This window comes from Sphaeramia orbicularis, chromosome 20 (genome assembly GCF_902148855.1).
Source record: "Sphaeramia orbicularis chromosome 20, fSphaOr1.1, whole genome shotgun sequence".
Lineage (NCBI taxonomy): Eukaryota > Metazoa > Chordata > Actinopteri > Kurtiformes > Apogonidae > Sphaeramia > Sphaeramia orbicularis.
The window spans coordinates 38,810,885-38,833,407 of NC_043976.1; the positions used below are offsets into that span (position 1 = coordinate 38,810,885).

At 36.3% G+C, this 22,523-nt stretch overlaps 1 pseudogene; it reads left to right on the plus strand.

The window, feature by feature from the left end:
- LOC115411055 (netrin-G1-like) overlaps positions 1 to 22,523 on the plus strand; it is a 157,500-nt pseudogene that overhangs the window by 47,189 nt on the left and 87,788 nt on the right.

The following is a 22,523-nucleotide window of genomic DNA, read 5'->3' on the forward strand; positions in this document are numbered from 1 at the left end:
AAGTATGAATGTGTGTGTTTTCACTGGCCTTGTTTAACATATTTTAAATTGCAATTAAAAAAGTAATAAAATAAATATAAATAAATAAATAAATAAATAAATAAATAAATAGAGGACAACACAACCCATGCAGAGTTAAAAGTCAGAGAATAAAAGTGGGTCTAAAGACGGAAAATAACAAAACACAGACGATTATGTCATGATAAACTGATGAATCACTTAAGAAAAGGTTATATATATAGAAAAAAAAATATTTTGGAACTGACACAAAAGTAACACTGGGTCTTTATGGGTTAAAGCAGGGGTGTCAAACTCATTTTCTTTCAGGGGTCACATTCAGCCAAATTTGATCTCCAGTGGGCCGGACCAATAAAATAATAGCATAATAGCCTATAAATAATGACAACTCCAAATTTTTTAGTGCAAAAAATAAAATTAAATGATGAAACTATTTCTATCCAAAAAAAAAAAAAAAAAAGTGAATAACTGAAAAAAAAAAAAAAAAAAAGAAATTTCTGAAGAAAAATAAGTACAATTTTATCAATGTTATGCCTCAGCTTATGATTTGTGATTCTGTTGGGTTTCTGTAAATTGGCTTAGAGTCTGGTTTTTGACCAACTCTATATATAAAGTGTCATGAGATAACTTTTTTTGTGATCTGGCGCTATATAAATAAAATTTGATTGATTGAGTGATTTAATTGGTTTTCCCCTGTAAGTCGCTTTGGAAAAAAGCGTCTGCCAAATGCATAAACATAAACATAAACATGATTTATACATATGCATTACAGATCAGATTTACAAAGACACTAAACAGGCAGAATATTGTTACAATTACACTTATTTTTCTTTAAACATTTCAGGTTGTTCACATTCGTTCAGGTTATTGACATTTTACTATTAAAGGATATCACAATTTAATGTTCTTTGCAATAAATCAAAGAGAAAAAAAATGGTGTTGCCATTATTTAGAGGCAAAATATCATGATTTTTCTCACATTAAACCAAGAAGAACATTTGGACTCATTATTTCTAGGTTATTATGCTGTTATTTTTGAGTTTGATGCCCTTGACTGTTATTATCTTCAGGGTAATTTTTGCATTTTGCACTTTGTAAATTCATCCCACGGGCCAGATTGGAACCTTTGGCGGGCCGGATTTGGCCCCCGGGCCGCATGTTTGACACCTGTGGGTTAAAGGGTTAAGAAAATACTGTGTCTTAAACTGAATTGAAAAGGTGTAGTGTCTTTCTAGCTGCGACTCTGTAAACATTTCTGCTCATACCTTTCACATTTAAGCCAAACCTGACATTTCCGAGGTTTCCTCCAGGGAGTCGGTCGTGATTTTTCCCACAACCTCCTCTCATTCCTTTAACTGCCCACTTTTTACTGAGACGAGAAGGAGGGATTGGGGGGTGGGGGAGTGGGGGATGTAATTAGGGGGAGGTTTGGGGCCGATGTCCATCCCAGGAGAGCTGGTGCTGAGATCTCTCATTCCTTTCTATTTTCCCACAATGCACTGCAAACCAGGGAGCTATAAGATGCAATTATCAGGTAACATGCAACGGCACCAGTGTGGTTTTTTAAGCTTCATGTTGTCTCAATCAGGGGTGTCGAATGCATTTTTAGTTCAGAGGCTACATTCAGCCCAATATGATCTCAAGTGGGCAGGACCAGAAAATAATTAGAGTGAAAAAAGTAAAATGTTCATATGCACAAAGTTTCCTTAACCCTTTCATGCATGAATTCTGAGAACATTAATGAAGATTTGTTTCTTTATTTCTCTTTGGGCATTAAAAAAACAATGCGATTATTACACTGGGTTACAAAAAAATGTTTTTTGCAAGTTGTCTAGGTTTTTTCAACTGAATTAGGACCATTTTGCATTTTCGCTAAATCCAAAAATAACATCTGTTTTTCTCAATCAGGTCAGGTTTTTTTGCTAATTTGATTTTGAAAAATTTGATCTTCTCACAATCTGCGCCCAAACTTTATCTTGGTCACCAAGTTTAATACCAAAATAAGACTGGTAAGCACACTTTCTGAAACTTGTGACTTGATTCCTGTTAGGTACAATGGTGTATTCAGCGCAGATGTAGCAGAATACGTCAGGCTTATTTTTGCAAGATCTTCTAGTCGAAGCCATTTCATTCACCTGTAATATTAAAAAAAAACAATCATAAATTGGCAAAAGTAAAATCTTCAGAACTCGTTTATTGCAAGAAATATGAAAGAATTTTTTATCATATGATATGAAAATGCCCATAAATGTAAGCAAAAATGTTAAAAAGCCAATATGTAGCATAGTTCAGAAAGCTGACCAAATTGAGCAAAATTAATGTGATTTTTGGATTCAGCACACCAAAATGATCCTAAATCAGCTCAAAAAACTTAAACAATAAATTTGTTGTTGACCAGTGTTATTATTATTATTATTATTATTATTATTATTATTATTATTTTATGAAGTTATTTTTCATGGAGTTGCAAAAATGTCCACCAAGCTGGACACTATGTGTTTAATTTTTGAAGCAAAGAAACATGTATTTACTGATATACTGTGTGAAAACTATGAAATAAAAACATTAAATGCTGCTAATTTGATGTTTTCTCATATTTTAACATACACTACAAACAAAAAATTATGGATATTTTTAATTTTTGGGCTGTTTTTTTCAGTTGGGATTCTTGCACAATGCTTTTTACTTTTTTTGTGCGAATTGAATTGAAACATATTTTTTTTAATCACCATACATAGTTTTATTTACAAATGGCAAAAATGACCAACAAAAAAAAAAGACAAAAAAACAACAAAAACAAATATCCTTAACTTTTTGTTTGTAGTGTACTCTAATACTAGTCATTACTCACTTCATGGACATAATATGCAAAAAAAAAAAAAAAAAAAAAAAAAAGTTGTTAATTACAGTCTAATAACAATAACAAGGAATTGATTTACACTCGAACATGTTAGATCAGGTTTATCTAGAACAGCAAAGTTACAGTAATGTTTTCAATTGCAGTGTATGGGATGTTGCATAAGCGTCCAATGTGTCGGCTGATATGGAACTAAAACAACAAAATCCATGAATATACAAGAGAACAGCTGGAGAAGAACTGTCCACTGGAGTGACCACTGTGCATGAAAGGGTTAAAAACTGAATAACATGAACAACCTGAAATTTCTTAAGAAAAATAAGCACAATTTTAACAATATTATTCCTCAGTTTATCATTTACACGTGCATTACAGCTTATACTACAATTACAGTTGGGTACTTGTATGAAACTGGGGCTAAAAATTCAAACCAGACGTAGACTAATGTTATGAAGCAGGTTTGGAAGCACTTTGGGTCTATTTTAAAAATATATATTTACTGAGATAAAAGAGAAACTATTTTTCAAATAAAGCACATTTTTATATGAGTTTGTATTTTTTTTTTTTTTAATACAAAAATCCACAGGTAACAGTAAAAAAAAGGACACAAAAATTACGCGCTACTATTCTCTCCCAGGTACATTTTGGGAATTGAACTACTTATACAAGGCCCAGTATTTCACAAAAACAACCACTGTTGCAAAATCACTCATGATTTATATGTATTTAAATGGGCAGGTTCTGCATGTATCACCAGTGGACACGATGGGTTACACACGAAACCTGGAATGAGACTGAGATTCCTGAAAAACCCACGTCTGGTTAGAAAAACACTAGGATCGACATATTTAACTCAGTGTCTTTATTTATAGTCTATATAAGACCATTTACAGACATGTTTTCAGATCTAATGCACTGACACCTAGGTAGGTTTTCATGTCCAAATTTTGGTCCTATTTTTGGCCCCAATATTTTATTAAAAATTCATTAATTATAGAATGGCTCAGGGCAAGAGTATAATTTTTTTGCATTCATCTGAGGACATCATTAGGTAGATCCTGGGGGGAAATATGTCTACATTTGGCTTTTATTATTGGGTGTAAAAAGCTGGAAAAATGCCCGATACCAAAATGTACCCAGTTTCATAGAAGCACCCAAATACGCAAAACATTTAGTAAAAAGCAGAATATTGATAAAATTGCGCTTATTTTTCTTAAGAAATGTCAGTTTGTTCATATTTGTTCAGATTATTCACATTTTATATGAAAGGATAGTTTGTAAATGTAAACACTTTGATTTAATTTTACCTTTTTACACTAAAACAAAGACAATTTGTGGTTTTCATTATTTGTAGGTTAATATGATAGTATTTTATGGTCTGATCCACTTGAGATTGAATTGGTCTGTACGTGGAACCTGAACTGAAATTATTTTAACATCCTCGATTGTTAATATCTTTGCAAGGGCCGGTTCAGACCCTTTGGTGGACCGGTTTTGGTCCACGGGCCGCATGTTTGACACCCGTGGTCTAAATATATTGTAAAGGTACATTGTCTTCAGTCTGTGTCGTGCAATTATCCATTCCATATTCCGATAAATGACCTGTGTACAGAACTCCAGGCCTTTTAGCAGCCGGTCATGTGTTTGTATTTCATTTTCATCACACATAATTAAGCTGGAGCGTTCACCTCGCCACGTCCCCCACCTCCTGCCCGCCTCTTTCAACCCCCATGTGCCGCAGCTCATTTACACCAGGCTTTAAAGAAGAAAAAAAATAAATAAAAACATTTATTAACCAAATGTTTGACCCAGTTGGCGCGCGTACGAAAACACCTGGGCCTTCAATTGAAATTTAATTGCTTCACTTAGTTAACCCACTTAAGGACCGTGTTGAGTTTAGTCTGCTCAATTTGTTGGAATCAGCGCCTTTGTGCGTCGGGGATGCGACGGCGGCGGGCTCGGATTGCGGATAATTACGATTAATTAGCGGCTTTGAAGCAAAACAGAGCAACGTGGATGACTTAATGGCTTAATGGAGTCATGGAGATAATGGCAGGAATAGGAAGTGAAAATGCTGTTTACGGCTGCATCGGGGCTTTGTTTTTGTTGATGTTGCTGCCATCGACAGTGGGAAGGCGCAATATGTTGTCTGTACCCACAGTGTCAATCAGAATCCCATTACTGCAGAGGTCATAGACACAGTGCTGCAGGTAAGCTAAGTCTCAACAGGCTGCATTTCCACCAGGATAAAGAAAAATAATAAATTTGCTCCTAACAATATTTTCCCTCCCATATTTCAAGGAGAACTTTAAACTCTTAGATATAAGAATATGTTTACCGCTTTCTTTTCAGACAAAAATGGAATCAAAACTTCACTTGGAGGTTTTTTTTTTTTTTTCTTTTTTGCCGTCTAGCAATTTGAGCTCACAGCCTCATGGGTAATTTTATGAATACATATCAGGACCTTTAGTTCACAGGCGGTGGCTGGCACACTCAATAATGCCTTGAGCAATATCACTTTGAGAGCGCCACACAAAAACAAAGATGCCTCAGCGCCATGAATATTAATAGACGGGAGATAGTGGAAGCAAAGTTAAAACTGACAGACCAATAGGTTGATAGAGCGGAGCGATATATATATATATATAAAGAGAACGTTGGATAGTCGACCCGCTGAGCTTTCAAAGCGAAAAAGCCCCAACAGGAAGTCTGGACGCAGCATTGTACGCAACGGGGAACCCTGAAGGAAATTAGATAAAATGCTGTTGAATGCGCGTCTGCTCGGTTCCGATGCCGAAGCGGTTGTTGGCGGAGCGGCGGCGAAGGGAAGGAGGCTCCCCTGGTAGCCACATTGAGGAGAAACTTCTGATTGGCAGCACAACAACGCCGCTGGGTACGAGACCCCGCGGGCCTCGCTGACACTCTCCATCATTATGCCGACGGCGCTATCATTTCTGGACGTTGATTAAAATGTTGGCGGTGTTAAAAGAAGCTGAAGGTTAAACCACAAAGGACTGGATGTGAAGTTAATTTACGGCACGCCGCCGCAAACCGCCACTTCCACACACTTCTACCCCTTGAACCAAACTGTAAAGGATTCTATAGGATCTGAGGCTGATATTGTCTTGACTCTACCGCAGACTACTCTTTCTCTGTAACTCAGCTTTGTCTAAATATGCAGCATCAAAGGCACGATACTGCAGAGAAACGCACTGAAAGTCAAAGTTTGTACTCAAATAGTGAAAGTGAGAAGTACTTTTTACATTTCTATGGGTTGTTTTTGTGCAAAGCTTGGTTTTCCTTCTCCTGGTCTCAGACTATCATTAAATCGACCAGTAGTTCCCAAATTTCCACAAATATTTTTTTAGAAATTGTGAAATGGGAAGGATTGGACTTGTTTGTCCAGTACATGCCACAGATGCTTAATTGTCCTGAGACTGGGGTGTCATTCCTTAGTCCATTTTTGGTTGGTACCCCTTGTACCAAACTGTGAACGATTCTATAGGATGTAAGTCTGATACTGTTTTGACTTTACCTCAAACTACTCTTTCTCTGTAACTCAGCCTTGACTAAATATGCAGCATCAGAGACACAAAACTGCAGTGAAAGTCAAAGTTTGTACTCAAATAGTGAAAGTGAGAAGTACTTTTTACATTTCTATGGGTTGTTTTTGTGCAAAGCTTGGTTTTCCTTCTCCTGGTCTCACTCTTTCATTAAATCGACCAATGGTTCCCAAATTTCCACAATTTTTTTTTCAGAAATTGTGAAATATGAAGGATTGGACTTGTTTGTCCAGTACATGCCACAGATGCTTAATTGTCCAGAGATTGGGATGTCCTTCCTTAGTCCATTTTTGGTTGGTACCCCTTGTAAGAAACTGTAAAGGATTCAATAGGATCTAAGTCTGATATTGTCTTGACTTTACATCAAACTACTCTTTCTCTGTAACTCAGCCTTGACTAAATATGCAGCATCAGAGACACAAAACTGCAGTGAAAGTCAAAGTTTATACTCAAATAGCAAAAATGAGAAGTACTTTTACACTTCTATGGGTTATTTCTGTGCAGAGCTGCTGAATGTCTCATCATCTATGTTAGTTTTTCTTCTCCTGCTCCCAGTCTTTCATTAAATCGAGCAGTGGTTCCCAAATTTCCCCAATTTTTTTTTTTTTTTTTTTTTTCATAAATTGTGAAAAGGGAGGGATTGGACTTGTTTGTCCAGTACATGCCACAGATGCTTAATTGTCTTGAGACTGGGGTGTCACTCCTGAGTCCATTTTTGGTTGGTACCCCTTGTACCAAGCTGTAAAGGATTCTATAGGATCTGAGGCTGATATTGTCTTGACTCTACTACAGACTACTCTTTCTCTGTAACTCAGCTTTGTCTAAATATGCAGCATCAAAGGCACGATACTGCAGAGAAACGCAGTGAAAGTCAAAGTTTGAACTCAAATAGTGAAAGTGAGAAGTACTTTTTACATTTCTATGGGTTGTTTTTGTGCAAATCTTGGTCTTACTTCTGGTCTCAGTCTTTCATTAAATCGACCAGTAGTTCCCAAATTTTCGCAATTTTTTTTCAGAAATTGTGAAATATGAAGGATTGGACTTGTTTGTCCAGTATATGCCACAGATGCTTAATTGTCCTGAGATTGGGATGTCTTTCTTTAATCCATTTTTGGTTGGGAACCACTGCAGACCAAGAACTCTTTCTCTGCAACTCAGCTTTGACTAAATGTGCAGCATCACACCACCACAGACACAAAAGTGCAGTAAAAGTCAAATTTTGTACTCGAACAGTAAAAGTGAGAAGTACTTTGACACTTCTATGGGTTGTTTTTGTGCAAAGCTGCTGAATCTCTCATCATCTATGTTGGTTTTCCTTCTCTTGGTCTCAGTCTTTCATTAAATCGACCAGTAGTTCCCAAATTTCAACAAATATTTTTCAGAAATTGTGAAATGGGAAGGATTGGACTTGTTTGTCCACTACATGCCACAGATGCTTAATTGTCCTGAGATTGGGATGTCCTTCCATAGTCCATTTTTGGTTGGTACTAACCACTGCAGACCAAGAACTCTTTCTCTGTAACTCAGCTTTGACTAAATATGCAGCATCACATCATCAGAGACACAAAAGTGCAGTGAAAGTCAAATTTTGTACTCAAATAGTAAAAGTGAGAAGTATTTTGACACTTGTATGGGTTGTTTTTTTGCAAATCTTGGTCTTACTTCTTCTGGTCTCAGTCTTTCATTAAATCAACCAGTAGTTCCCAAATTTTCGCAGTTTTTTTTCAGAAATTGTGAAATATGAAGGATTGGACTTGTTTGTGCAGTATATGCCACAGATGCTTAATTGTCCTGAGATTGGGATGTCTTTCTTTAGTCCATTTTTGGTTGGGAACCACTGCAGACCAAGAACTCTTTCTCTGCAACTCAGCTTTGACTAAATGTGCAGCATCACACCACCACAGACACAAAAGTGCAGTAAAAGTCAAATTTTGTACTAGAACAGTAAAAGTGAGAAGTACTTTGACACTTCTATGGGTTGTTTTTGTGCAAATCTTGGTCTTACTTCTCCTGGTCTCAGTCTTTCATTAAATCGACGAGTGTTTCCCAGATTTCCCCAATTTTTTTTTCAGAAAATGTGAAAAGGGAGGGATTGGACTTGTTTGTCAAGTACATGCCACAGATGCGTAATTGTCCTTAGATTGGGATGTCCTTCTTTAGTCCATTTTTGGTTGGTACTAACCACTGCAGACCAAGAACTCTTTCTCTGTACCTTAGCTTTGACTAAATATGCAGCATCACATCATCAGAGACACAAAACTGCAGACAGAGGCAGTAAAAGTCCAAGTTTATACTCAAATAGTAAAAATAAGAAGTACTTTTACACTTCTATGGGTTGTTTTTGTGCAGAGCTGCTGAATCTCTCATCATCTATGTTGGTTTTTCTTCTTCTGCTCTCAGTCGTTCATTAAATTGACCAGTAGTTCCCAAATTTCAACAAATGTTTTTCAGAAATTCTGAAATGAGAAGGATTGGACTTGTTTGTCCAGTACATGCCACAGATGCTTAATTGTCCTGAGATTGGGGTGTCATTCCTGAGTCCATTTTTGGTTGGTACCCCTTGTACCAAACTGTAAAGGATTCTATAGGATCTGAGTCTGATATTGTCTTGACTTTACTGCAGACTACTCTTTCTCTGTAACTCAGCTTTGACTAAATATGCAGCATCGGAGACACTTAACTGCAGAGAGATGGAGTGAAATTCAAGGTTTGTACTCAAATAATAAAAGTGAGAAGTACTTTAATATGTTTATAGGTTGTTTTTGTGCAAAGCTGCTAAATCTCTCATCATCCATGTTGGTTTTTACCCCTTGGCTGAGGGGTATTGTAATCGTTTTGTCGTCTGTCCATTCAACGGCAATCACATTCTCTGAAGAATGCATCGAGATTTTTGCATCAAATTTTTACTGTGGATGCATCTTGGCGTGGAACAGAAGTCTATTGAAAATGGATGACCTTGACCTACTTCTTCAAGGTCAAACATCCTTGTGCAGTTATAAATATCTGAGTACTTTCAAATATAAATATCAATGGAATAAGTTTTACACAAAGACAATCTAATCTAATTTAAGGGGCAGTATCTTTCAACAGAATCTTGAACTATATTTTGCCGAGGAGGATTAAAAGTGCGTGGTAAATTGTTACTTCTCCTGTTCTCAGTCTTTCATTAAATCGACCAGTGGTTTCCAAATTTCCACCATGTTTTTTTTTTTTCAGAAATTGTGAAATGGGAAGGATTGGACTTGTTTGTGCAGTACATGCCACAGAGGCTTAATTGTCCTGAGCTGGGGTGCCGTAAATTGGGGGGGGGGGGGGGGGGGGGGGGGTAAAAATGCTAAATTCATGGGGCCCAGCATTCCTGCAGGGGCCATAGAGCAGTGGAGGGGGGCCAGAGGGTATAGGTTAGAAGTTGTGAAAATTTTGTGGAAGCGATGGTGTACAACAGAGGTATAGATGTAGGGAGGTGGATGTTCATCATGTGTTAAGTTTCACTTTCGGTTTACAGCAGTCACGGTAGTTAGGGCAGTTACGGAATGCAACCCCACATATACCCCCTTCCTGTTCAGGGGGCCCACAATTGCGAGTGGACCCCAGGTGCTGAGGTTGGGATGTTCCTCCTTCGTCCATTTTCGGTTGGTCTTAACACCCAACAAGACCTGCAGATGTAGAAACCAAGTCATCATCATTACAATATGGCCCTTCAAAGTCAAGCAGTTCCTTATGTTGCTAATTTTGCTGCTACTAATGCATCAGCTTTGACGACTAATATATACCCAACCTAGCGAAAAGTACCACTGTAATGAAATACTCAACATTATTAACTCTGCTATAGTAATTTTATGGCTGATCAGTTGGTGTATCATTTGTTCTTTTCATCTTCAATTGAGAATCCACAATTGGAAAAATGAAAAATGACTTATTTCATTATTCAATCAAAAATCAAAAAACGAGTTGTTTTTCAGTCTTGCGACTGTATGTACAAATTAAAAATTGGAAATAAGCAAATGGACCAAATGTCGAGTTTCATGTCGACATTTTTGATTTCTGATTTGGTATGACCTGGAAGTTACTGACAGATTTTTGATTTGTATATGAATAATGAAATAACGAATCATTTTTCTGATTGTGGATTCTCAATTGAATATGAAAAAAATGAATGACACACAAATTCAGATCAGTGTACTTCTAATATTTTGATTCAGAATAGAGAGCATATGTTAACGGCATCATTATTTAACTCTTAAGTGATGAAAATGCCCATCCCAAGGAAATAACTGGTATATTTGATCTGTGGCAACACCTGAGTTGAACTTGAAAGTAGATTTATCTTCATGATGTTTCAGTATGGTCTCAACTAACACTGATGCTGCAGTAAAAAAAAAAAATAAATAAAAAAATAAATGTAAAAGTTTATTCTGAATCCACAGAGCATTTCATTCTTCCATATCCAACCTGACCTTCTACCTTCAAAGTTTGTCCTTATTTAACATTGTCACCATACAGTGTTGCTCTGTCTTGTTATTTATTTTTTTTTTTTTGCACTATTGCCAGAGGTCGCCACACCTCCACCACAGGTCACATACATAAATATTGCTCATTTTCAGCCGGTATTGTCAACCCGGGCACACTTTTTATTCTTCTTCTGCAGAAAATGTAATTCGGCTGTGACTAGAATGAGGCTCCAACACAAAACAGGGGAACATTCGACCAAATATGACATAAAAGTACATGACGTAATTCAGATAATTAGAAATAATGGGGGTACTGAAAGGGATCTGGGTGATTATTAGCAGCACTGCAGGATAAAATCAATCCATCCATTCATCATGGAAATGAAACTGTTTCATAGCAATTGCAGTAAAAGAGAAAAATAAATACAGCTTTTTGGATTAAATGAAAAAAACACCATATTTTCCAATATAAACATAGTTCAGATTCACAGTATGTCACTACAACCTGGAAATAAGGACGATAAATAAAAAAATAAAAATAAAAAAAAACACTGTGTGAATGTATTATGTGAGAACTAAAAAAGTTTCAATACAAGACTCTTATCTTAGCCTGTTATGTGTTTTATTAACCTGTACTATTGAAGTGAAATTGAAGTTAATGTGAATTTAGAAATGAAAGCAGGTAGTTCAATTTTAGAGTCAGTCAATTTAAGGAACTGTATTATGACAAGAGAAAGTCGCAAAAACATTCTCGCTTCATGAGCTTTTTTTTTCTCTATTTTCTTTTTTTTTCTATACTGTGAACACACATGAACCTGAATGTGACTTTTTGGGGGTTTTCAGAATCACAGACTTCATAGTTTGAATCTTAACAACAGGAGATTAGTACTGTAAATCATGTATCATCTGCATAGAAGAGTTAAAGACATTAATGCAAAGGGAGTTCATGCTAAATACTGGACACTTGAATTTGTAAAAGCTGTTTTTACCTGAATCATTTGTTTTTAATTCTGCATATACAGTGTTTCTTGTATATCCTGGTTGTATCTTAATACAGAGACTGAGATTTGCATGTGTTTGATCATTATACTCGAAAGCAACAAACGTTTTGCATAGTAAAGTATTAAATCATCAGTGACACAACAAGAAGAATTAGTGTTTTGAAAGTTTAAGATGTGTGACGCCAAGAAAAAGTGACCAAAATTGTATGTACAGTTATGTATAGTTAAATGGATATTTCATAGCCTATGTTTTTGTATGTCGTCACTGTCGGGTGGAAACCTCTTATGTCCAAAATGGTTATTTTTCAGGAAACTGGAAAAACAATGTATATTCTAAATATATGAAGATGTAGCCACAAGTCGTTTTCAACACTTTTCATTGGTTAAATATTTCTAAAACATTCAGGCCAATGTGAGGACTGATCAATAGAAATGTTTTATGATTTAAAAAAAGACCAAAAATGGACAGCAATGATTTGTTTTTTTATGGAATATGTAAATCTCACATCGTCTGCATAGAAGAGTTTAAATCATAAGTACAAAGGGAGGTCACAATAAATAGTGGACAATATGTTGTTTTTTTTTTTTTATTGAAACCTTAGTTCAGATTCACATTCAGTCACTACATCCTGAACATTACATAATAAAAAGCAAAAATAACCGTGTATGAATGGTTTATGTGCTAGTCTGTTAGAAATATGAAACATTTCAATAAAAGACTGAATAACCTCTAATTTTGACCAATTATATGTGTTTAATAAGCCTCAAACTTAACCCATAAGGACCCAATGTTAATTTTATGGCAGTTCCCAAATGATTTTTTTCTCTATATTTAACATTCCTTTAATGATTTATCACCATTTATTGTAATATTATCGTCTGTATTTTGCGTTTGTTCAGTGAAAATCAGGTATTTTCCTATATTTAATTCACTAATCATGTAGAATTTCATTAAAGCTCAGTGTAAAGTTAAGGTTTACTATATCAAAAACAGACAAAACTGAAGAAAAAGTGACTTTTGCAGCAAATCTATCATTAACTGAACATAAAATAACTGTCTCCATCCACTGTCATTGATCCACCTCCATGGGTTGTACTGGTGAATCAATGTTATAGAAGATGACTGTGTTTCCATGGTAACTACGGAGCCTCTGAGCATCCAAATGGGTCGTATCTGATGGTTATGAAAAGATGATAAACTGTATTTTACACCAATTATTTACATGTATTGACAGGATTAGTGGATCAACAGGTATTAGACAGTTTAGATCAGTAGACTGTGGATGTTTGGGTCTTCATGGGTTAAGTGAAAATGTAGAAGCTAATCGAAGCCAAACCTTTTGAATTTAGGCCTAAAAATAGATCATTTAAGTCTTAGAGTCAGTCTTTTTCTTTTACTCCGAAGCAGACTATTTATTCTATTTATTTCAGGAGTTAAATTGAGTTCTGAGGGTGAAAGACGATGCTTTTCAGTCAGTCGACAGTGAACACAACAGCCCGGCTATCTGTGTCATCTCCCTCCTTAACAGTTTTCCCTCTGCTCCGACATTCGCCCGAGGAACGAATGGAGTGATGCTTTTCACCTGGCTCCCAGTAAAAGAAAAAAAAACATCTGAATGAAAAACACAAGAAGCCTGGGTTGAATAGTGCCACTTCACAGGATTTTTTTTTTTTTTTTCTCCCCTAAAATAAACAAAAGCAGCCTCAGTTCCATTAATCTGTGGTGACTCATTCCTGTTGGAAGTTTGATTTCCAGTCGGTATTTGAAGCGTCAGCCAGCGCTGGCGTCGGAGCTGGATCGTGACTCAGACTGCACTTTGGAAACAATAAAGCTTCCATAAAACATTACTTTAGATTTCAGTCCAGGCTCAGTGTCAGAAAGAAATAGATGATACGACGCAAAGAGATGCTAAAGATGTTTGTTGAACTGCAAACACAATTATAGGAATTTAATTGTGATGAAAGAAAAATGAAAAAAAAGAAAAATCCACACAAAGTTTATTAGCATTTATTTCAGCTGTGATGTTAGAGAAACATACAGAGAAGCCATCTTGGATATCCCAAAAAGGCCTTGCTGTTACATCATGTGATCACTTATCTATCAGTGGCCAGGACACTCTTGAAAGGAGAGTTTTAGTCTCACTGAGCTTTTTCTTGGTTAAATGAAGGTTATAATAATAATTGATATTCAAAAATTGGGGCAGAATACCCCAGTGTTTAGTGAAAAATCAGGTTGCATAGCTGCTATAGAAGGAATGCAGATTTGTCACTTCCCCCCTGGGCCACTCCCCTGTAAATCAGACTGAGCGGCAAAAACAAACCGGCTCAACATGACAGAGTATAGCAGTCACTACAGCGAGACCGGGAAAAATGTGGAATATAACATGAAATTAAAGACAATTGGACTGGACATGGATCCATACAACTACCAAACAACAAGTGGTCTACAAAATTAATATGTGAACAGAAATCACGTATCCTGACATTTATATGAACGTGATTTCAACGCCGGGAAAATCCCCAATGCAAAGGCTGACAGCATACAAAAGCCAAAGAGTTGTTGACATCCTGGTCATGGTTAATTAGAGGATTCCAGCTGGTGGGTGCTTTCAATTCAACATACTATTGTTTTGGAGGTTTTCTGTCAGTGCAGACGTATTTTCTTGGCGGTGATTTCTAAGGTAAAGGCCCAGCAGTAGTGCTCACAGTTCACTACTGATTTACTGGAGTTGAACCATTAGTTTTGACCCAAGTGAGTGGATGATCTACTGGTACTGTGGAGATTTAAGGAGAGTTCACATCGAATACTTGATACAACACAGATCCAACAGCTTTGTGCTAGAGTACCCCCTTATTTGGAAAACTAGGTTAGCCTCAGTTTAAGTTAGTTTACAAATTATGTAGAGCACAAGGTTCAGAATCACACAATTGAAGACAAAAAATGTTTCAGTTCTGAAATATAGAACTCAATGACAGATGCTAACATTAAGAGCTTTACTAAGAAGTAACGTTAGCCAAAACCAGATGGAATTGAAGGTATGACTTTACGCAAGAATGCAGCATAAATTAACATTACCTGACACGAAATGGGAACCACAAATCCAGGTTTCGTTGCCTGGATTCCAGTGATTTCTATGAATTGCAGTGATCCATCTGTTTCTTCTGTCTTTGGCTTTACGTAGCCGATAAAACGATAGCTCCGAGTGCTTTTTAAACCTATTTGTGCAATCAATGGCACAACAGCTCTTCACCATTTTTTAGATTGTTCTAAAGTTTTCGCAGTATTCAAGCCAAAGCTGCTACTCGTCTCCCTCTTTCTGCCATTCAGTGGATGGAACCGCAGTGACTTCTGCTAGCGGTGACGTCACGTGCATACCCTCTATAAATGCAAAATATATAGGATATAATTGAGCAGCATTACAGTTCTTTAGACCTCTAGAAAAACTGTACTGAGAGGTCATCCCAAATACCCAGAATCCCCTAGTCTTACATCATGTGATCAATTACCATACAAAAATATGCACTTAATATAATATTTACAGAGCACTGTACTCCATCGTAATGAAACACACCACGACTGTTGATAATATGCATAAAAATCTTCATTTTATTGGTGAGAAGTGGCTCAGTCCATCATTTCCTGTCCTCTCACACTTTGAAAGAGTCGATGTCATTAAATGTATAAAAAGTATATATGTACAAATTTCAAGATAACCTGTTAATCAGAGGTGTTCAGTTGGAGTTTAGTTAACACAAAACTCATGAGATAAAACATGGTGTTAAACTGAACAATATTATTGCTGTAAATCTAGTAGTTTGCATAGAAGAGTTCAAGATATAAATGCAAAGGCGGGTCTCACTAAATACTATCACGTTGTATTATATTTTTTTATTTTTTTCTCTGAAACTTTGTTGTTTAATGCTTACATGCGGTATTTCCCACACACATCCTGGTTGTATATGAATACAGAGGCTGATAAATTCAAGTATGTGGTCATTATATGTTACTAAAGCTAACGTTTTTGCATTATAAAGTATTAAATCACCATAATAACACAACAGATAGAACAGTTTTTGTGTTGGTTTAAGACAGTTCATGGCTGTATGAACACAAGAAATAACATCAGAAGATTAGTACCGTAAATCACATATCATCTGCATAGAAGAGTTTAAGACTTACGTGTAAAGGAACATCACATTTATTGCAAAAACTTTTTGTTTTTTTGTTGTTTTTGTTTTTAACTTTTTTTTAATGCTTGCATACAGTATTTCTCATATATGTTGATTGTATCCTAATACCTATACTGATGTGTGGCTATTATTCTTTGCTAAAGCTAATGTTTTTACACAGTAAAATATTAAACCACCATTACACAACAGTAAGAAATTGTCTTTTTGTTGGTTTAAGACACTTCAGGACTGTATGAACACATGAAATAACATCAGAAGATTAGTATCATAAATAACATACCATCTGCATAGAATAATTCAGGATATTTACATAAGTGCAAAGGGAGATCAAATTAAACACTGGACTCTTTGGTTTTAAAAAAACTTTCAGTTTTTGTGTTCTTAAATGTTTGTTTTTATTGCTTGAATACAGTATTTCCCATATATTCTGGTTATATCGTAATACAAAGGCTGATAAATTCATATTTGTGATCATATTTCACTAAAGCTAAACTTTTTGCACAGTAAAGTCTTAAATCACCACAATGACACCACAGTAAGAACTGGTCTTTTTGTTGGTTGAAGACAGTTCAAGACTGTTTGAACACATGAAATAACATCAGAAGATTAGTATCGTAAATCACATATCATCTGCATAGAATGGTTCAAGATATTTACATAAGTGCAAAGGGAGGTCAAATTAAATATTGGACTCTGGTTTATGAAAAAAACTTTTGGTTTTTGTGTTCTGAAATGTTTGTTTTTAATGCTTGAATACAGTATTTCCCATATATTCTGGTTATATCGTAATACAAAGGCTGATAAATTCATATTTGTGATCATATTTCACTAAAGCTAAACTTTTTGCACAGTAAAGTATTACACTACCATAACACAACAGTAATAACTGGTGTTTTTGTTGGTTTAAGACACTTCAAGACTGTATAAACACATGAAATAACATCAGAAGATTAGTTGTGTAAATCACATATCGTCTGCATAGAAGAGTTCAAGACTTAAGTGCAAAGGAACATCACATTAATTATTGGACCTTTTGGTTTGCAAAAACTGCTTTTTCATGAAACTGTTGTTCCTGACACTTGTTTTTAATGCCAGCTTACAGTATTTCCCATTTATCCTGATTGTATCTTAATACAGAGGCTGATAATTTCATATGTGTGGTCATTATACTTTGCTAAAGCTAAGGTTTTTGCACTATAAAGTATTAAAACACCATAAAAATATAACAGTAAGAACTTTTTTGGGTTTTTTTTTTTTGTTGTTGGTGGTGGTTTAAGGCAGTTTAGGGCTGTATGAACTCAAGAAATAACATCAGAAGATTAGTATCATAAATCACATATCGTCTGGATAGAAGAGTTCAAGACTTAAGTGCAAAGGAACATTTCCTTAATTATTGGACCCTTTGGTTGCAAAAACTGCTTTTTTTCCCCCCTGAAATGTTTGTTTTTAATGCTTCCATATAGTATTTCCCATGTATCCTGGTTGTATATTAATACAGAGGCTGATAAATTCCTATTTGTGGTCATTATATGTCGCTAAACCTAAACTTTTTGCATGGTAAAGTATTAAACCACCATAACACAACAGTAAGAACTGGTCTTTTTGTTGGTTTAAGACACTTCAGGACTGTATGAAATAACATCAGAAGATTAGTACCGTAAATCACATATCATCTGCATACGAGAGTTCAAGAGGAAGTCACATTAAATATTGGACCTTTTTAGTTTTTAAAAGCTTTTTGTTTAAGTGTTTGTTTTTAATATGTCCATACAGTATTCACCATATATCCTGGTTGTATCTTAATACAGAAGCTGCATATGTGTGGTCATACTTTGCTAAAGCTACAAAGTGTTTGCACAGTTCAGCTTTTTGTTGATGTAAGAAAATTAAGGATTGTATGACAAAAAAAAAAAAAACAAGCAAAAATAAGTTTCATGTTCTCTTTTTTTTTTTTTTTTTGCATGGGATTCTTGTGATTCTCTTTCACTCAGCTGCTTTTGGACTTTTTTTTTTTTGCTTTTTAGCAATTTTTAGAATCACACATTTACACTTAAAAAGCCCTATAAGGAACAAAAATATAACTTAACCACAATGACAAAGGCAGACGTCTTGTCTTCCAATCCAAAGTTCTCCCCTTCTCTGTATTCTTCAAAGTACTTTATGCAGCATGAGGCTCATAAATTAATTTAACAGATATCCCCTCCGTCCTCATCTAGCCACAGCAGAAAATGAATTTGCTGAGTTTATTGTTGAATGAACGCTCTGGTGAGTGGAAGTAAGTGAGGATTTAGTGCACCTTAAGGGAGCCCCTCTCTCCAAACTGAAAATATGCTCCTGAGATCTCATCTTCATATTAATTTGTCAGGGAGAACGTGGTGGTTCTGTTGCCGCCCTCTGGCTAACGCATAGCTATTCATCGCCCTGCAGAGTCACCAGCCCCGGTACTTTCACTCTGCCGGTGCTTGTTCCGTGATTTAACTTGGCTTGTTTTCCTCAGCCTCCTTTATCCCCACCCCCTCGACCCCCCCTCCCGCCTGATCTTCTGTCGACCTTACCACAATTATGCATCCTCCAGTGGGACAATTAAAACCCAGCTACCTCTCAGAGTGGAGAGGATAAAAAGTGAAGCAGGGACTAATAGCGCCAGGTTTTTTTTTTCTTGCTTTTCTTAAAATCGTCTGCCTCTTTTGAACTACCTCCTCTTGAAGCCGAAGAAGCAACTGTTTTAGTCGTTCTGATGTGTTCGCTGCCACCACACTACCGCCACCACCGCTTCTAGTCAAGGACTCGCTGCCCTTGAGCCGCATTGTCCAACTAAATAAAAGGCGTCTGTGTTTCGCTCTGTGCCTGGAAATTCACTCATGTTGACGTGGTTGTCCTCTTTCAACTCCACCCCATCCCCATCCCTACCTCAAACCCCCCCCCCCCCCCCCCCCCCCCCCGCCTCTCCCATCTCTGCCTTTCTTTGACAGGTGCAAGTGCAACCTTCACGCCAACAGCTGCGTATATGACAAAGAGAAGTTGAGCTGCGAGTGTGAACACAACACCACCGGGCCCGACTGTGGCCGCTGTAAGAAGAACTACCAGGGCCGAGCGTGGAGCGCAGGGTCCTACCTGCCCATCCCCAAGGGCACGGCTAATATCTGTGAGTACGCAAAGACATATACAGGGATTCAGTCAAATAATGAACAGGTTTTACACAGTGGTATGAAAGTGGTGGAGAAATGGGTATACTCCCAATTTTTGCCTTTTTTTTTTTTTTAAAGTAGTCCAGAAAAAACGCCCTCACTGCAAGAATCCAAATCTTACCAAGTGTATTTGTCTCATTTCTAGTCCAAATATCTCATCACACTTAAAATAAGACAAATTCACCTAAAGAGTAACTTTTCAGTGAGATATAAGAACTGATTTTTAAAAAAGGGAGCGGCAAAACTAAAAGCTCTCTTCCCCAATTCAGTTCTAACTTTGGGTACATTCAAATTATACCGATATTAACATTGTATGATTGGCAAGTACCAAGTAAAAACTCCAATAAAAACTTGAATTACAAGAAAAAAAAAATTACCAGGGCCGAGCATGGAGTGCAGGGTCCTACCTGCCCATCCCCAAGGGCACGGCTAATATCTGTGAGTACGCAAAGACATGTACGGGGATTCAGTCAAATAATGAACAGGTTTTACACAGTGGTATGAAAGTGGTGGAGAAATGGGTATACTCCCAATTTTTGCCTTTTTTTTTTTAAAAGTAGTCCAGAAAAAACGCCCTCACTGCAAGAATCCAAATCTTACCAAGTGTATTTGTCTCATTTCTAGTCCAAATATCTCATCACACTTAAAATAAGACAAATTCACCTAAAGAGTAACTTTTCAGTGAGATATAAGAACTGATTTTTAAAAAAGGGAGCGGCAAAACTAAAAGCTCTCTTCCCCAGTTCACTTCTAACTTTGGGTACATTCAAATTATACCGATATTAACATTGTATGATTGGCATGTATCAAGTGAAAACTCCAATGAAAACTTGAATTACAAAAAAAAAAAAAAAAAAATTACCAGGGCCGAGCATGGAGCGCAGGGTCCTACCTGCCCATCCCCAAGGGCACGGCTAATATCTGTGAGTACGCAAAGACATGTACGGGGATTCAGTCAAATAATGAACAGGTTTTACACAGTGGTATGAAAGTGGTGGAGAAATGGATATACTCTCAATTTTTGCCTTTTTTTTTTTTAAAAAGTAGTCCAGAAAAAACGCCCTCACTGCAAGAATCCAAATCTTACCAAGTGTATTTGTCTCATTTTTAGTCCAAATATCTCATCACACTTAAAATAAGACAAATTCACCTAAAGAGTAACTTTTCAGTGAGATATAAGAACTGATTTTTAGACAAAAGATCTTAAAAAAGGGAGCGGCAAAGCTAAAAGCTCTCTTCCCCAGTTCAGTTCTAACTTTGGATACATTCAAATTATACCGATTGCAAACTTTGTATGATTGGCATGTATCAAGTGAAAACTCCAATAAAAACTTGAATTACAAAAAAAAAAAAAAGAATTACCAGGGCCGAGCATGGAGCGCAGGGTCCTACCTGCCCATCCCCAAGGGCACGGCTAATATCTGTGAGTACGCAAAGACATATACAGGGATTTAGTCAAATAATGAACAGGTTTTACACAGTGGTATGAAAGTGGTGGAGAAATGGGTATACTCCCAATTTTTGCCTTTTTTTTTTTTAAAAGTAGTCCAGAAAAAACGCCCTCACTGCAAGAATCCAAATCTTACCAAGTGTATTTGTCTCATTTCTAGTCCAAATATCTCATCACACTTAAAATAAGACAAATTCACCTAAAGAGTAACTTTTCAGTGAGATATAAGAACTTATTTTTAAAAAAGGGAGCGGCAAAACTAAAAGCTCTCTTCCCCAATTCAGTTCTAACTTTGGGTACATTCAAATTATACCGATATTAACATTGTATGATTGGCATGTATCAAGTAAAAACTCCAATAAAAACTTGAATTACAAGAAAAAAAAAATTACCAGGGCCGAGCATGGAGTGCAGGGTCCTACCTGCCCATCCCCAAGGGCACGGCTAATATCTGTGAGTACGCAAAGACATGTACGGGGATTCAGTCAAATAATGAACAGGTTTTACACAGTGGTATGAAAGTGGTGGAGAAATGGATATACTCTCAATTTTTGCCTTTTTTTTTTTTAAAAAGTAGTCCAGAAAAAACGCCCTCACTGCAAGAATCCAAATCTTACCAAGTGTATTTGTCTCATTTTTAGTCCAAATATCTCATCACACTTAAAATAAGACAAATTCACCTAAAGAGTAACTTTTCAGTGAGATATAAGAACTGATTTTTAGACAAAAGATCTTAAAAAAGGGAGCGGCAAAGCTAAAAGCTCTCTTCCCCAGTTCAGTTCTAACTTTGGATACATTCAAATTATACCGATTGCAAACTTTGTATGATTGGCATGTATCAAGTGAAAACTCCAATAAAAACTTGAATTACAAAAAAAAAAAAAAGAATTACCAGGGCCGAGCATGGAGCGCAGGGTCCTACCTGCCCATCCCCAAGGACACCGCTAATATCTGTGAGTACGCAAAGACATATACAGGGATTTAGTCAAATAATGAACAGGTTTTACACAGTGGTATGAAAGTTGGTATACTCTCAATTTTTGCCTTTTTTTTTCTAAAGTAGTCCAGAAAAAGCACCCTCACTGCAAAACTCCAAATCTTACCAAGAGTATTTGTCTCATTTCTAGTCCAAATATCTCATCACACTTAAAATAAGACAAAATCACCTAAAGAGTAACTTTTCAGTGAGACATAAGAACTGATTTTAAAGTCTTTTGAGAAATCGTACCAAGATAATTTTCTTGCTTGACCTCGCTGGCCCTTTTTTTTTTTTTTTTTTTTTTGAGAATTTAATTTAAAGAATGGATAAACATGATGGTAAAGATGCTTCATACGTTCAACAATAGGGATGGGACCACAGCAGCAGTTTGGGAGCCATTCTGGTCTCACATAACTGTGAGTGCCAGTCAGCAGGATGACAGCTGAACTACTTCCCTCTAGTATTTATTGATTTATTTATCTGTTTTATTTATTTATTTCTTCTTTTTAAGAACTTCTACGTTTTATAGCATTTTTGATACTTTTCAGTTATGTATAAAAGCCCTGTTTGTTAACATTAAGCAACTCATTATTATTATTATTTTTTGTTTATTAGACCTTTATTTAAGCAGATGAAATCCCATTGAGATCGAGATCTCATTTACAAGGGTGACCTGGCCAAGAAGTGGGCGTACTCTAAACTTTTGGCTTTTTTTCTTCTTCTTCTTTTTTTTTAAGTAGTCCAGAAAAACTACCTCACTGCCAAAATCCAAATCTTACCAAGTGTTTTTTTCTCATTTCTAGTCAAAATATCTCATCACACTTA